Below are 15189 nucleotides of genomic sequence, written 5' to 3' on the forward strand. Positions count from 1 at the left end.
TAACCCGTGAAGTAGCAGGTGTTAATTCGTGAAATAGCAGTGTGTTATTATCAATGTTTAATAAGTGTTGATGGGTAGCCTATCGTGTAAGCAATATCGTTTTAGCAACTAGCATTTTTTACCCCAAGCCCGAGATTTTCAGTTGACTCCATGAAATAGCAGACTGCTATTTCATGGGCCTTTCTTGTATGCATGTATGATGAGATTTGGTGGTCGATAAGATGATAACAAAAATGGCAAGATGTATGAAAACTAGAAATGGTACAGATGCAGGCAATGTGTGTGTAAGCATAGAGATTATTTAATGAAAAATTAATGAAACCATGGTTCACCAATGATTTAATGAAAATTAATGAAACCATTGAAGGTGTGTGAAGAACTCATACCTGACAATTAATAGTCGCAAGCAATCACGTGAGGAAGAACCCTAATGAAGAATGCACTCCAAAAGACGATGCAAATGATGATGCCAAGAAGCAGAGAAAGCCGATTGATGAAAAATGACAAAAAAAGGGGAAAAAATGTATTTATGATCTAGCCGTTGGCCCTCGACGACCATCTTAATTGGGCATACCACGTGTCGGCCTGCGATTCATCGTGGAGGTTTTTCTTACCATTTCACAACATGAACTAGCATGAGTCAGTTCATGATGTGAACCATTTTGAAGTGTTTCACAACATGAAGGTCCTAAGCATTTCACGATGTGAAATAGCTTGTACCCTTATGCATGCAAATATTGGTACCCTATGGTTTCCTATATGCTCAAACACTCCAAGGCCGTATGTTATGCATTCTAAGGATTAGAAGTGTACACATGAAATGAATGAACATGTTTCACAACATGAAAAGCATACCCCTTTACCTTGTACCCTATTGCTTAGAGTTGGGTACCCTTCATCATCCTCCTTCATTTTATTGCCACAAGAACCAATGTTGTACCTTGGAGCCAATGGATATTTGTTGTTGCAACCGCTTGAGTTCTGAGTGAGAACTTTGATTTTTCCTTCCATCCAGTGGAGTAGTACATCCATTGAATCCCGGGGAACCTGTTTTTCTTCCTGTGCATGTGAGTGCACATCTTCCTTTGCATGGTCCACAGCTTGGTTCAGCTTTTCGTCCTTGGTGGATGGCATTGGCAGTGACGCACTCCTTTGTTTACTTGGCTACTGTACTGCTTTTTCTCCATACTAACTTTGGTGCTTCCTTAGCACTTAATTTAACTGGGACTTGTAGCATGCTTTTTTGATTTGTTACCCATGAGGCCTTGTCTGTCTCGTAGTATTCTTGTGCTTGAAGTCAGGCCTTGGGAACCCACTAGTTTTTACCTGGATACTTTTGTTGCCTTTTCTTTGGTTCTCTTGAAGAGGAATGTTTTTTTGATGTGGATGCTTGTTTTGTTAAGCCTTCTATTTTTCGTGGTATTGGAGACTTCATGTCGCATGCCACTACCTGTTTCCCCTTATTCAATGGACTCCATAATGGCACGGTGATGGTGTCCTGGCCATCATTGAGTTGTACTTCTCATTTTTCCCATTGGATATGGCAGTTGCTCACGCAAATCTAGGATCGTCCAAGAAGCATTTCCTCTTCCATGGTTCCTATAGGCATAACAAACACCTTCCTGACCAAGGGATAATTTTTTATTGAGATGTTTCAAAAGCCTTATTGTATGTGTAACAAATGGATGCACACTGCGAACCTGTGCATCCTCTCGGGGGATGTTTAAGGCTGCCCATGTCTCATAGGAAATCAAGTTATGGCTTGACCCCGTATCAATTATTGTCGTGTGACCCTCCTTTGTAAAGACTTTTACACTGAGTCATGCAGGTTCAATATCCAGGTTATCCTTGTCAAGCAAGGTGAGTGAAGCCATGTTCACATGTAGCATTTTCCCTTGAAATCTCTATTTTGCTTTGGCTTCCCTTGCCTTGGCTTCTTCTCAAGCTTGTCTAATTTTTTCCTTGACTAGCTCTTTCTTTTGTTTTAGAAGATGCTCTCGGGCGCGCATTTCCTGGGTCAAGGGTCCAAAATACTTTTTGAGTTTACTCCCATTGATGTACCCTTCCATTTCTACTCCCTCGATCATTTCGATTCGGGCTGACCCTTGAGGGGTGATTTCGGACACCCTAAAGGGTCCCTCGATCATTTCGATTCGGACTGACCCTTGAGGGGTGATTTCGGACACCCTAAAGGGTCCTAACCCTTAGTATTTTAGTTTCTTTTTCTTGGTGCTCCCAACACCATACATGAGGACGAGGTCCCTCATTTCCAGTTCTTTTTGTTTCAGGTTGGCTTCTAAGGTTTTAGTCAGGATAGCACATAAAATCTTGTTCGTGCTCTCTTCTTGGCCATTCACCTGTGGGTAATAAGGTGATGACTTGTGATGGACTACAAGGAATCCTGTAAGTAAATGTTCAATCACCTCATTAATGAAATGTGAACCCCGGTCACACTGACTAATTCAAGTGGGCAGTCAAATCAAAAAATGATCTGTTTATATAAGAACTTGACCGTCAACTCTTTTAGAGGCTCTTGCCTCTTCCCACTTAGTGATATAATCCGTGTCCACGATCACATAACAGGCTTATAAAAACGGATGCACTGCTGGACTAATGGTTCCAACAAAATCAATACCCCATTTCTCAAATGGTTGTCTCACAATCACAGGGGTAAGTGGCATCCTATCCTTTTGTTAGGGAAGAGAAAATTGTTGACATTCCTCGCATCTCTTAACAAATTCTACGGGGTCCCCGCCACCATAGTCCCGCTTGAAGCACTTTGTGAGCAGTAACTTCACCAGCAAAATGTCCTCTGGCTATTCTTGGGTACGCTTCTTTTAAGATTGTGACAAACTCATCCTCTCACACACATCTACTAGAGATATCGTCCTTGCCTAGCTTATATAATTCTCTAGCAATCAATTGGTAAGGTGTGGCCAGCTTAATAAGTCGAAGCATTTTATCCTTGTTCAAAGGTTGTTCTTGTGGGAAACCATGTGCTAGGTAGTCGGATATTTCCTTACTCCACTCCAGCACCATGTCAAGTTTGAACAGACAAGCAGCTCTGGGAGGTCATCATCAACGCCAGTTGTAGGCTCTTCGTTTAGAATTCTAGACATATGGTCCGCCAAAATGTGTTGTTTTCCTTTCCTCACCGCCGTGACCGTAAAGTCAAATTCTAGGAGTAGAAGTAACCAGCCTGTGATCCTTCATGTGGTGCAACGCTTGTTCACCAAATATAATAGGGCTTGATGGTCCACAAAGAATACAAATTTGTTAGCCAACAAGTAATGTCTATACATCTTTACAATATAAACCATGGCCAACCCTTCTTGCTTAGGGTGGTGTAATTTTCCTTTGCATCATTTAGATGGCGACTGGCAAAGCAAACTGGGTAATCCAATTTGTATTCCCCAAGTTGCACCAATATGCATCCTATAGCGAAGTTTGATGCATCAATGTGTACGTGGATATAAGATCCCACTTGGGTGGTCTCAGGATTGGTGCACAGTGCATTCTTCAAATTATCATAGGCCTCTTGGCATTCCTCAGTCCATTCAAAGACAATGAGTAGTCTATACAATGGCCTGGCAATTTTAGCATAGAATATGATGAAGCGTCGATAATACCCAACACGCGGCCCATAAACCACTGTACACCTTTGTAATTGATTAGTGGGGGTGATTCCAAGATCAATTTTACTTTGCTCTCGTCTATGGAAATGCCATTCTTAGACATAATGTACCCTAAGATTACACCGTGCCTGACCCAGAATTGACACTTTATAGGGTTTAAGGATATATGATATAATTGACATCTCTCAAACACCTTTCTGAAATAAGCCACGTGTTTAGTCCAGTGTGACTGTGCACATAGATCGTCAATGAATACCTCTAACCACTTTTGCAAGTAGTCCTTGAATGTTATGCACATCAGTCTCGTTGGAAAGTAGCTGGGGCATTGGTAAGGCCAAAAGGCATAACCTTATAAGCATATGTTCCCCACATCTTATTGAAAGTCATCTTATATTGGTCTTCTGGTGCTATGAACATCTAGTTATAGCTTGAAAATCCATCTAAGACGCTGTGGGCCTCTTCACCTGCTGCTGCTACCCATTCTAAAACATGTTCCATATAAGGCAGTGGGTAGTGGTATTTCCTAGTGGCTGCATTAACCTTTTTAAGATCAACACAGACTCTCAATTTTCCATTCTTCTTTAGCACAATCACGATTGGTGAAAGATAATATGTGTGCTCAATTCATAAATGAAATCCGCAGCAACAATGAGTTTATCAATTTCCTTCTTTACAATCGCTGCATACTTCGGATTTAAATGGTATGGATTTTTCCTGGATGGTCTTGATCCTTCCATGATCAGAATAGTGTGTCAAACCACCTTTTCGTGTATTTCCAAGCAAAACAGTCTTTGAATTCTTTTAAGAGAGCAATGAGCTCCTCTTCTACCGCCCTTTTAAGTCTTTAGCAATGTAAACATGTTTGGTATCCTCCCCTGGCTGTGCAATGTCTACCTCCTTAACTTTCGCTAGTCCATCGTCGTAAGACATGGATTGGCCATTTTTATTTACTCTTTTGGTCATCAATTGGACCACTTTTCGTTCATCTCAATGGCGTATGTATTAAAATGGTTCGACATTGAGAGCAGGTCTGGCTTGTTGTCCTACTCATCTTTTTCCCGAGCCATCGCCTTCTTTCTGGCTCTTGTGGCGTATCAGATTCCTCTCGTTTTTCTTCCAATGTTATCTTGCTCAACTCCTCACCCCAGTTCTTAGAAAACTCCTCGTGCACCTTAGTGACCTCGAGATATCTTAGCCACTGGGGCGTACATGGGTTTACTTCGTAACAGGGCATTTTGTCGAGCAATATACCTCTTTTTCTTTAGCCATCTACTGAGGTGTTGGGTGTTGTTGTGGCCTTGCGAATCAGACCCTTTGGTGCTTGGAGGCTTCATCCTCTGGTTCCTCTTCTATTGGTTGCACATATACCATGCGCACTGAGGTGGTATAGGAATGTTTCCCGATTCAATGTATTGGGTTCCTCTCGGGGAAGGCAACACATCTATAGTGGCAAGCACATGCATCCGAATTTCACTAAAATCTGTAGGTGGAAGCGATGCGTACATTTCAGCCTCTTCCTCTTCCCGTGAATTCTCCTCATCAACTGGTTGACATACTTGTAAGGATGTCATTCGTTCTGTGGTGACCGAATCATTTTCAAACAATTGCCCTTCCATGGCGTGTACCTTCCACGTATGCAGATCAATTTTTAGGATGTGCGAATCCTTTTGAACATACACTTGATCTAACACCCAATCATGCACCAATTCAGCTTCCCTCATGAAGGTTCTTCCCAAGATAATGTCATATGAATCCGCCTAGAGCAGGAAGTCCATTACAACAAATGTATGATGGTAGAGGAATAAAAAGACCTTGAGTCTAACAATTTTCAATAGCCCCATTGGTCTTGAGGATGTTCCATCTGCCATCTTGACAGATAGATCCGCTCTTTCCAATTCTAGTCTTCCCCAATTTTCCCAACATCATTTGGTAATAATGCTCACACCCGCACCTCCATCCAGGATAGCCAATGCTTGGTACCTATTATGATGAATGGATTGGAATCATGGCATTCATATCATCACTCTGATAATATCGACCCAATTGGTTGATAGGTATTTTGACAAATCTGGGTGTTCCCCCTTCCTCATGTATTAGGTTTGTCTCTGCCAGAGGTCCTTCTAGTGGACATGGGGCTCGTTCTCTCTTCAACCCAATCCTTGACATCTGCCCACATTGCCAAGGTATTGCATAACAATGGTCCTAGCGGCATTTTGACAGTTGTGGACACTATTGCTACAATATTGCCTATGTCTCTAGGTTCTCTAGCAAAAGTGAGGGCTCCTTCCATGTGTTTGTCGCGTAGTCAATCCTAGGGAATGAATGGATTGACAAATATTGATCCACTTCCTCAAACATTCTCTCCATGAGGTCACTGTGAGTCCCTTCCTCAGACTCTTCTGGAATTGGAGTAGGCACATCCAATCTCCTTTCCTTTAATAGCTCATTCCTTGGATACACTATATCCCTAGCCCAGTTAGCCCTCAATTTGGCTTCGTGATTGCGTTGACACTCTTCAACTAGGCCCTTAGAGTCTTCAAGATTCCTTATTTCTTCTTCAGCATTTGGATATTCTCCAATCCCCTTAGGGGTTGCTGGTCTCTCCCTTTGTAGTTTCTTGGGCATTCCCATCCTGTTGGCACTTGGTCACCTTCTTCCTTTGATTGGGTGGATCCGGTGTCAATGGTATCTTCTTTTGATCCATCCTGAATTGTGACCATGGTATCTCCCTTACCCACTTTTTTCACTCTTCTCCTTCTCCTAGCCTTGGAAGTTGTAAAACCACCTAGGTTTTTCTCTTTGTCCACTTGTTTTGCTTGCGCTCGTGTCAGGACATTCAGTGGCGCTTGTTTTGCTTGCACTCGTGTCAGGACATTCAGTGGCGCGATATTTCTAGGTTGTAAACTTATAGTTCTAATGGTGGTGTGGTGAGAAGTAGAAGCAGAGCCACTGGTGCGATATGGGCAGTCCTTGATCAGATGATGAATACCACACATAACACATGAAAGTGGTGGCATGGCGTTGGTATGTGCTGCCATTGGCTGAGTTTGGCTAGCATTAGCCCAATTCTTAAGAGGAACACTTATAGTTCTAATGGTGGTGTGGTTAGAAGTAGAAGCAGAGCCACTAGCGCGATATGGGCAGTCCTTGATCAGATGATGAATACCACACATAACACATGAAAGTGGTGGCATGGCATTGGTATGTGCTGCCATTGGCTGAGCCAGCATTAGCCCAATTCTTAAGAGGAACACTTTGCCACTCTATGAGGTCCATTACAATGAAAGCATTGTATGGGTCCCCTTATCATAGTTGAGTTTAGGTCTTTCCTTTCCATTGTACCATGGTTTGAAACACTGGTACTAGCATGCTATTTTGTAAGACATAATACTCTGGTGTAATCTCCGTGGGCTCCTCGTAGTAGTCTTTATTGACTTCTACTACCTAGCGCATGATTTCTCCTTCATCCAAGGGCTCCTCAATCAACACCTGGTTGATTCTAGCTTGTGTTGGTTGTGGTCGTAGAACGGGTGGTGTGGCAAAGGCAACATGTCCTACATTCGGAACATCCCTCTTGGTTGGTAGGTATTTGGCTACCCTGCAGTCATGCTAGCGGTACTCTAGGTGCTGGCAGTTGTGTTAGGGCTAGACCCTCGGATATCTACACATGGCTGTGTAGATATGGCTGGACCCTCGGATATCTACACATGGCTGTGTCCTGGCTCACCAATGAGCACAATAGAGCAATTGTCTTGGTCTTAAGTGAGGGCATTCGGTACTCGTGTGATTTTGTCTACAAATTGAGAACCAAATTAGTTCTTAAAGCACAAAATCATCCAAAACAACACAAAACGACTACGAACCATATTCGGGCTACGTTTTGAGGGTCTAAACGACAAAATCACGAAAGACTCAGAGAGACAAAGTTGTAGTACTCCAAAAATACTACAACTCTCTTATACAGAGTTTTTCCAATTTACTTTTGGAACACCTTCAAAAATGGGCTGCGAAAAACAAGGGAAAAAATCTCGAGAAAAAAATTTCGTCTTGAGGAAATGTTGGAAAATAGGTTTTAGGACCTCCTCTTCCATTTGGGAAGCTACTAACATGCACCTTTTTCGTAGAACCTTGAAGTCAGCCTTTATCCATGGCTTTTCAAGACAAGGTGATCGGTGGAGTGCAAAGCGAACTATATTCAATTAAGCATAAACCAAACGAAACCATTAGGGACTTTATCCTTCGGATAAAACTCTTGGACTCACAATGTGAGTCATGGAAAAAATTAAACGATTCTCAATTGAAGAGATGTTTCATGATGGGCTTAAAGAAAAACAACTTACACAACTTGATCATTGTATCCAATCTAGAAACATTTGATCATTGTTATAAAGAAGCAATACATTTAGATGACAACACGATGGAAGATGATCATGCTACGAGATATTCCTCATCTAAACCAAGTGAAGCAATGGAAAAAGAAAGATTGATCTCAAAATTGTCATTCCCTGAATTCTATGCAACCTTGCCTAAAAACTTACAATCGACATCTCTAGGAGAGGATGAGCACCTCCAAAACCAAACATCCTTAATGCCTCTCCAAGTGATGAGTGAGATGCCTTATGTTCAGTGCAATCACTACGACCATCCCAATCCCCATTGTGCATATACAAGGCACCTATTTTTCTGTACTATATATATTGCAAAACCTTGGGTCATGACACAACCCTATGTCCCAATCCATCTACAAATAACTGAAAACCTCCATCTCCCATGCATCAAGCAAAAACACTCGAAAGGGTAGAAACAGCTCATGAAGCAGTTAAGCAAACACTTCAGTGTTTCTATTATCATGGACCACACAAAGTGGTTGATTGCAAGCACAGTTTGGAATACTTCCATGCACAGACACTTTGCAACCCCTGTGTGAATGATGTGGCATCGACCATATGTTCCAAGATTGCCCAAGGCGAGTTGCTTCACTGCAACATGTCTCACAGAATACAACTCTAAACATCTTAAGTGTCCAAAACGGGCAATTGTCCATGGTACCCTTGAATGTGCTTATGCGATTGCAAGCCAAGGCACAAGAAACGGTCAAAAAGAACGTAAAAGAAAACACTTTGAAATGGGTAGAGGAACATGCTTTAAAACAGGAGCTAAAAGAGAAAGAAAAACCTTCTAAACTCAAGAAAAACAAGGGGCAACAAACTATCAAAACCAAAGCTGAAATAAAGGACAGGGAAAAAGAGCATGTGGAGGACATAACCCCAAAAGAGCTAAAACTTACACATGATGCAGAAGCATCCACCTCAAAGGTTACCACACAAACCACAAGACCCATATGTGCGACATAGGATACAAAAGCCCAAAAGAAAGTTTGCTCTCGTCGCATGGGCAAACATAATGAAAACCTAACAACAATCCAAAGAAAGTCAGAAGATGAAACAAGTTCTAATACGTCGCTAAGAGAGGATGAAACAAGTTCTGATTCAGCACTAGGTGCACCTCACAGACCAATTAAGAAACTAGAACCCGCCCAACCACTCCAAATTGAAAATCATGATCACATGACATATGCGGAATGCAAAAAGCAATCTCAAGAGAGCATGCTTAGCATGGTTGAGTGTCTTATAGGATCACCGGTTGTGATTGAACCTCATAATGCCAATCCTAAAAAAGTAACCAAAATACAAGACCTTGAGGAGTACGGCTTCCCCTTTCAAGAGGAAGACGTACTCTCTACAGAAGAGTCATTAGAGACATATTACAAGAATTATGTAGTTGAAAAAGCACATGAGAAATTTGATGAATCCCTTACGAAATTTAAGTAGTCTCTCAAATCCTCAATTAGAGGAGTGCTCTTCTCTCATGGGGTGAAGCCAGCATAGCATCAGCAATTGCACCTTTAAAGGCTAAACATGAGTTATTAAAAAGACATCTAGAGCTACATAGAACAAGATTGTGAGGGTTCACAAGTTTCCAACCAGGCCTCAATTAGAATTGTCACAAAGGACCAAGTGTACCATTGTACACATTGGGGACTCTTGAAAAAGCTGAGAGCCAAAACGAGGATGGAAGTGAATGGGAATATGAAACCAAAATGTGATCTGAAGCTGAAACAAAAACTAAAACATCCATGGTTCCTCTTGAAGATTCTATCATGGTATAGTAAGATTTTCCTACATGCAATGATGTTAAGTGTAAATGCGCATTGATTAGCCCTTGAGCTAGTCATAACATCATGACAATAGACACTTGGGTGTCAAACATTGAAGTTCCTGCTACTTTAGCTATGCTACTCAAACAATCGGTGGAGATGTGGAATTTTTATTCCATGTTACCATAGATCCCCTTAAGTATGATGTCATCTTGGTGGAACTTGGATACGTGACTCGTTGTATTCAATTGATGAATCCATGCAAACAGTCTCACCTTGAACACTCCTGCAAGCATTGTGCAATTGCTATTACGGGAAGAAGAGACCTTAGAGGAGCAGGAACTTCCAACATACCTTACTAAGAATATTCCAAGAATTATGGTTGGATTGGAAATTTCCAATAGAATCATCACAATCCAAGCACAACTTTATCCAACTCGAGAACACAATCTCATGACCCTCGAGTTATGACTCATCCTGAAAGAATTCCATTTACACAAAACTTGAACATGCCATGTCTAGGGTACTTTGAACATACAATGTATATTGAAACTAACCCCCTTACTTGCAAGTTTTTTGTGATTATGTGTTGGAAGCAGATTTGAACTTGGGACATAAATGGACTATTGATGCCCAAGCACCACTGTGCTTTGCTAGGAACGATAGGATCATCAATGACGGTCAACAACACACAGTTGTTGACAATACCATGCTCCACGGAAGAGGATCTAACCCTTATGGATTTCTATGATGCTGAACGCAAAAAGTTACAAGCCTCTTCCACGGAAGCCCCTCTACACAATGACGTACCACTTGCCTCAACGACCAACTCCGATAAAGTATCTACTCCTTCAACTCCATCCTCACCAACAAAGTCCAATGCCATAACCTCACAATCCACTTCTATTCCTGAAGAAGTTTCCCATGCGTAACCATCTAACAAGGAACTCAAGGGAAAAGCCTCGAAGCAAACGCCTCTTCATCAACCAACCTCGCCAAAAGAGGGAGCTACATGCTCAAAAGCCTCCACATCAGTAACCACCACTCTGCAGAGTAAGAGACTCGAACCTCATCATCAACAACGCCCATGAGTCTCAAACTTGCAGCCTCAACGCTAACCAACGTGAAGGAGGGCCCAAAACCTTCCACTTCCACCAAAAAGAAAAATCCACCAAGACAACACAAATCAAGGTATCTTAATGGTATCAAAAGGTGGGTGGAGAAGAAACTACTTGTAGCCCAAGGCTACTATGAAGGCACCAATCCAATTTGGGTGCCTTGATCATTAAAGCCTCTTCCTCAACGCAACACTTAGAGGCCAAGGGAAAAAAAATACTCCAAAGCACCGTCCACAAAATTCTATGCGAGTTCCTCAAAGAACTCCACCAAGTCAACAAGTGTGGGTACCAAAAAGATTACTACAAGCACAAGGGTACTATACCAAAGTAATGTTGAAATTTGAGCATTGTGATGAGCTATGGTGGATCAAACACTAGAATCAACATCATTAACAAAGTGATTAGCAAATAATTAAGATGTAATTAATGGATAATTAGCAAATAGATTAATGTAAAAACTAGCAAGTTCTCATTAGGGCAATGCCTCAATTTATAGAGTTTACATCAAGCATCAAATACCATTGATTTCTCCATGATTCACTCCACCTGTTTTCCCTGATTCTCTCCACCTCTTCACTTTTCCCAGAATATCTCCACACTTCCTAAATCTTCTCATGCTACCCTTTATTCTCTCCCAATAGATTCTTCTCACCTTTTCACAGGTTCTTTCACATTTACTCATTCTCTTTTACAGCCTCTAACCAAGGGCTTGTTCCCGCACACACCCTATTCACTTGTATATTTTCAACACCTCCCCTCAAGTGAATACTCCTAGTACACCTAGACCCTATACCAAGTTTGCCTCCCCTTACTTAATAGTCTGCGACTAGTGTCTAGCACACCTCCCCTCAAGTTATCTTAGCACACCTGGACCCTACTTGATAGCCTGCGACCAGTGCCTCAAGTCCCTAAACTTATTGTCCTTGACACTCTCTCTCTCTATGTGTCCAAGGCTTACTATAGTTGCCCGCGACCTTGACTAAAGTGCTCACACATACATCTCTCTACCACGTGGCCTACATCATCGGTGGCTCAGAGGTGGTTTTACTTTGTTGGGGCAGGTTACATTGGGTTGTGGGGTCTCTCTCTCTCTCTGTCAGAGATTTTCACATGGCTCCTCACTCTTTGGAGCCTCACATCTTCTCTTTTCTTCAGTCTTCTTTGTCGTGGCAACTTCTCTCCACGTGTCCGTCTCTTCTTTCAGTCTTCTTGGGGCAGCTTCTCTTCTCGTGTCCATGTCTTCCTTTAGATCTTCTTGGTGTGGATCTTCCTCTTGGAAAGAGATATTCTTCTTCTTTCATGGTGGCTGGGGCCATGAGCTTGTCCGTCAGGTCTTTTTGCTCCATGTGAGCAACATGTTTCAATGTTTTGCTAACAGTTCCTTTGGGCGTTTTATATTTATCTTTTGTCATTATGCAATGCAAACGCAAAATTATGCGGGAGGTCTTACCTCTTGCCTTATCCTGGACAAGGGCAGTGTCTGTTCCCATATTTACACTGATGCAATGTGCCCAATACATAATGCATATAGCATCCATTCTTATGGACATTCCCAAATGCAACTCTGGATGTGAATAATCTTGATTTTGAGTGAGATTTACAGGCTTTAACCAAGGGTTAAATGCAAAATGATGATTTTCACAAATTTATCAGCACAATTTTACCAGAAATTACATTAAATCAAGGGTAACCAATTTGTACGGGATGGTTGGAGTATCAAACCAACTCCGAATTGCAATCTGAAGTTATAAGGATCTGCATCAGATACCTAATGGTTAATTTGAACCCTCAACTGCACCAAAATACAGTGATTAGCACTAATTAATCACTGATTAGCAAATTAATGCTCTATTTTGTGTGCAAAAAACAGAGTATGCGGGGAGTCCAGATCTGGTGCCTTAGACTTCAAATGAGCTCAAATGCTTTCAAAGGCATCAATAGCAATGAATCTAGTAGAGGATTAAGCCAAGAAACACAAGATTTGACCAAATATTGAAAGCTTAATCTCTGTTTTACCAAAGTCACTTGCAGATTTGATGAAGAGCTTGGATCTCACCGTAGACTTGATGAAACTGAATTCTATCTTCACCAGCTTGTAGAGCATGCTTGAAAACACCTTGGGCTAGGAGGAATTAGAGACCTTTGATCTGTGCAAGTAGTAATGTCAATTTCACTCAGAAAAAAAAGGTGCCAGCAAAATCGTCGATTTCTCCTTCGTTGCTTGGCGGTTTGCTGCGCCGTTTTGATGGGCTTGAAGGCAAGTGGGTTGGCTACCATATGCTAGAAGGGTTTAAGCTAAATGTGAGTGTCCAAGGTGAATGAGATCCTCCACTGGCTGGGGGTACAGAAGTAAAGTGAAAAATAACTAAAATTTTGATTATTTCTTAATTATCTACTAATCCTAATTAATTAGATAATGGGCTCATAAATCTGATGGATTCTAGGCATGGCTCTGATACCATGTTGAAATTTGAGCATTGTGATGAGCTATGGTGGATCAAACACTAGAATCAACATCATTAACAAAGTGATTAGTAAATAATTAAGACGTAATTAGTGGATAATTAGCAAATAGATTAATGTAGGCATGGATACTCAAAAACCAGCAAGTTCTCATTAGGGCAATGCCTCAATTTATAGAGTTTACATCAAGCATCAAATCTCATTGATTTCTCCATGATTCACTCCACCTCTTTTCCCTGATTCTCTCCACCTCTTCACTTTTCCCAGAATATCTCCCAGAATATCTCCACACTTCCTAAATCTTCTCATGCTACCCTTTATTCTCTCCCAGTAGATTCTTCTCACCTTTTCACAGGTTCTTTCACATTTACTCATTCTCTTTTACAGCCTCTAACCAAGGGCTTGTTCCCGCACACACCCTATTCACTTGTATATTTTCAACAAGTAATACCAAAGCTTGGATTCCCAAGCGCATCGAAAAGTCCCCTAAGCTTACACAAAGAAAGAAACCTCACCACCAAAAGCATCAGCCCATCAGCCCCAAATTATAATGTTCATCAAAGATGAGTGCTTGTGAACGTGCTTCAACAACAAGGATACTATGATGGTAATCTCATCATATGGTTGCTAAAATCAAACAAAGTGAAGAAAGCCTCACCATTGACTTCAATCCCAACAACTTTATCTTAAGTTTGACAAGAATGGAAACCCAAGCAACACCAACTCAACCCATCTCGTGCATACAACACCTACACAAGAGCTTGTGTGTTCACTCATCCCCAATGGCACCTAACCAGAATTTGTATCTACCGCCTCGATAACACTTGAGCCACAAATTAACCAATCAATTTTCACATCAACTGCGGTGACTTATAAGCGCATCAAAGATAAACTCACAATGCCCTTTTCACCCCTCTGGATGTGAAGTGTAAGTGCAAAAGCTATGCAGTAGACATAAGAACCTATTCTCTCAAAAAAGAGAGTAGACACAAGAACCTGTTGCTCGCAGGGTGTGTTAACTTATGACGGACATGGAGACGTACTACGTTTTACGTCATGTAAATTTAAATATTCTGAGTCATGGGCCGGGCTTGTCGGCACCATATGTCAAGGATAAAGGGATTGGGTGATCGCCGATGAGAGGCGCACCTTGAATATCAGCAGGGTAAGGGTTAGGATCGGCCGGCCATGTATGGGCGCCCATGTGTGAACGGCCAAGTCACCTATAAGAGTCAATTGTAACCCTAAAACCCTCATTCTCATGTGTTGTGAATACAAGAGTGCTCTTGCCTTATCCTCTTGGTTTCCTTCTCCTACGTGTGTGTGAGAGAGAGAGAGAGAGAGAGAGAGTGAGAGAGCGATCGAGCACTGTGTAGCGGCACGGCGGCGGAGAGGCGGTAGAGGCGACGACGGCGGCTTCTTCCTCACTGCGACGCGGGAATCCTTCAAGGCGGCGGTTGAGCGGTGAGTGACACACCTGTTGCATTCTGTTTGAGCTTGCTTTCTTGGTTGTATGCTTGCAGCTATTCGTGGCTCACATAAGGTGTTCGGCAAGTCCCCAGCTCTACGACCTGTGCGGCAAAAGCGCACATTTTTGGCACCGCTGCCGGGGAGTTGTCCTACACCAAGCTCCAGTTTGCAGCTCGGGCTGCTGCGTGAAGTTTAATTTACACTGTAGGAAAGCGACTGTGTGTTTGTTGTTGAGGTGTTTCTGTGTTTTGCAATCTGTTTCTGCAATTTGTCTTCTGCATTTCTGTTTCTTTTGTTATTTATCCGCTCTGCGTGTGGGCATGCGTTCTGTTATCTGGTTTTCTGC

This window comes from Cibotium barometz, chromosome 56 (genome assembly GCF_041138505.1).
Source record: "Cibotium barometz isolate CiBa-2024 chromosome 56, ASM4113850v1, whole genome shotgun sequence".
Lineage (NCBI taxonomy): Eukaryota > Viridiplantae > Streptophyta > Polypodiopsida > Cyatheales > Cibotiaceae > Cibotium > Cibotium barometz.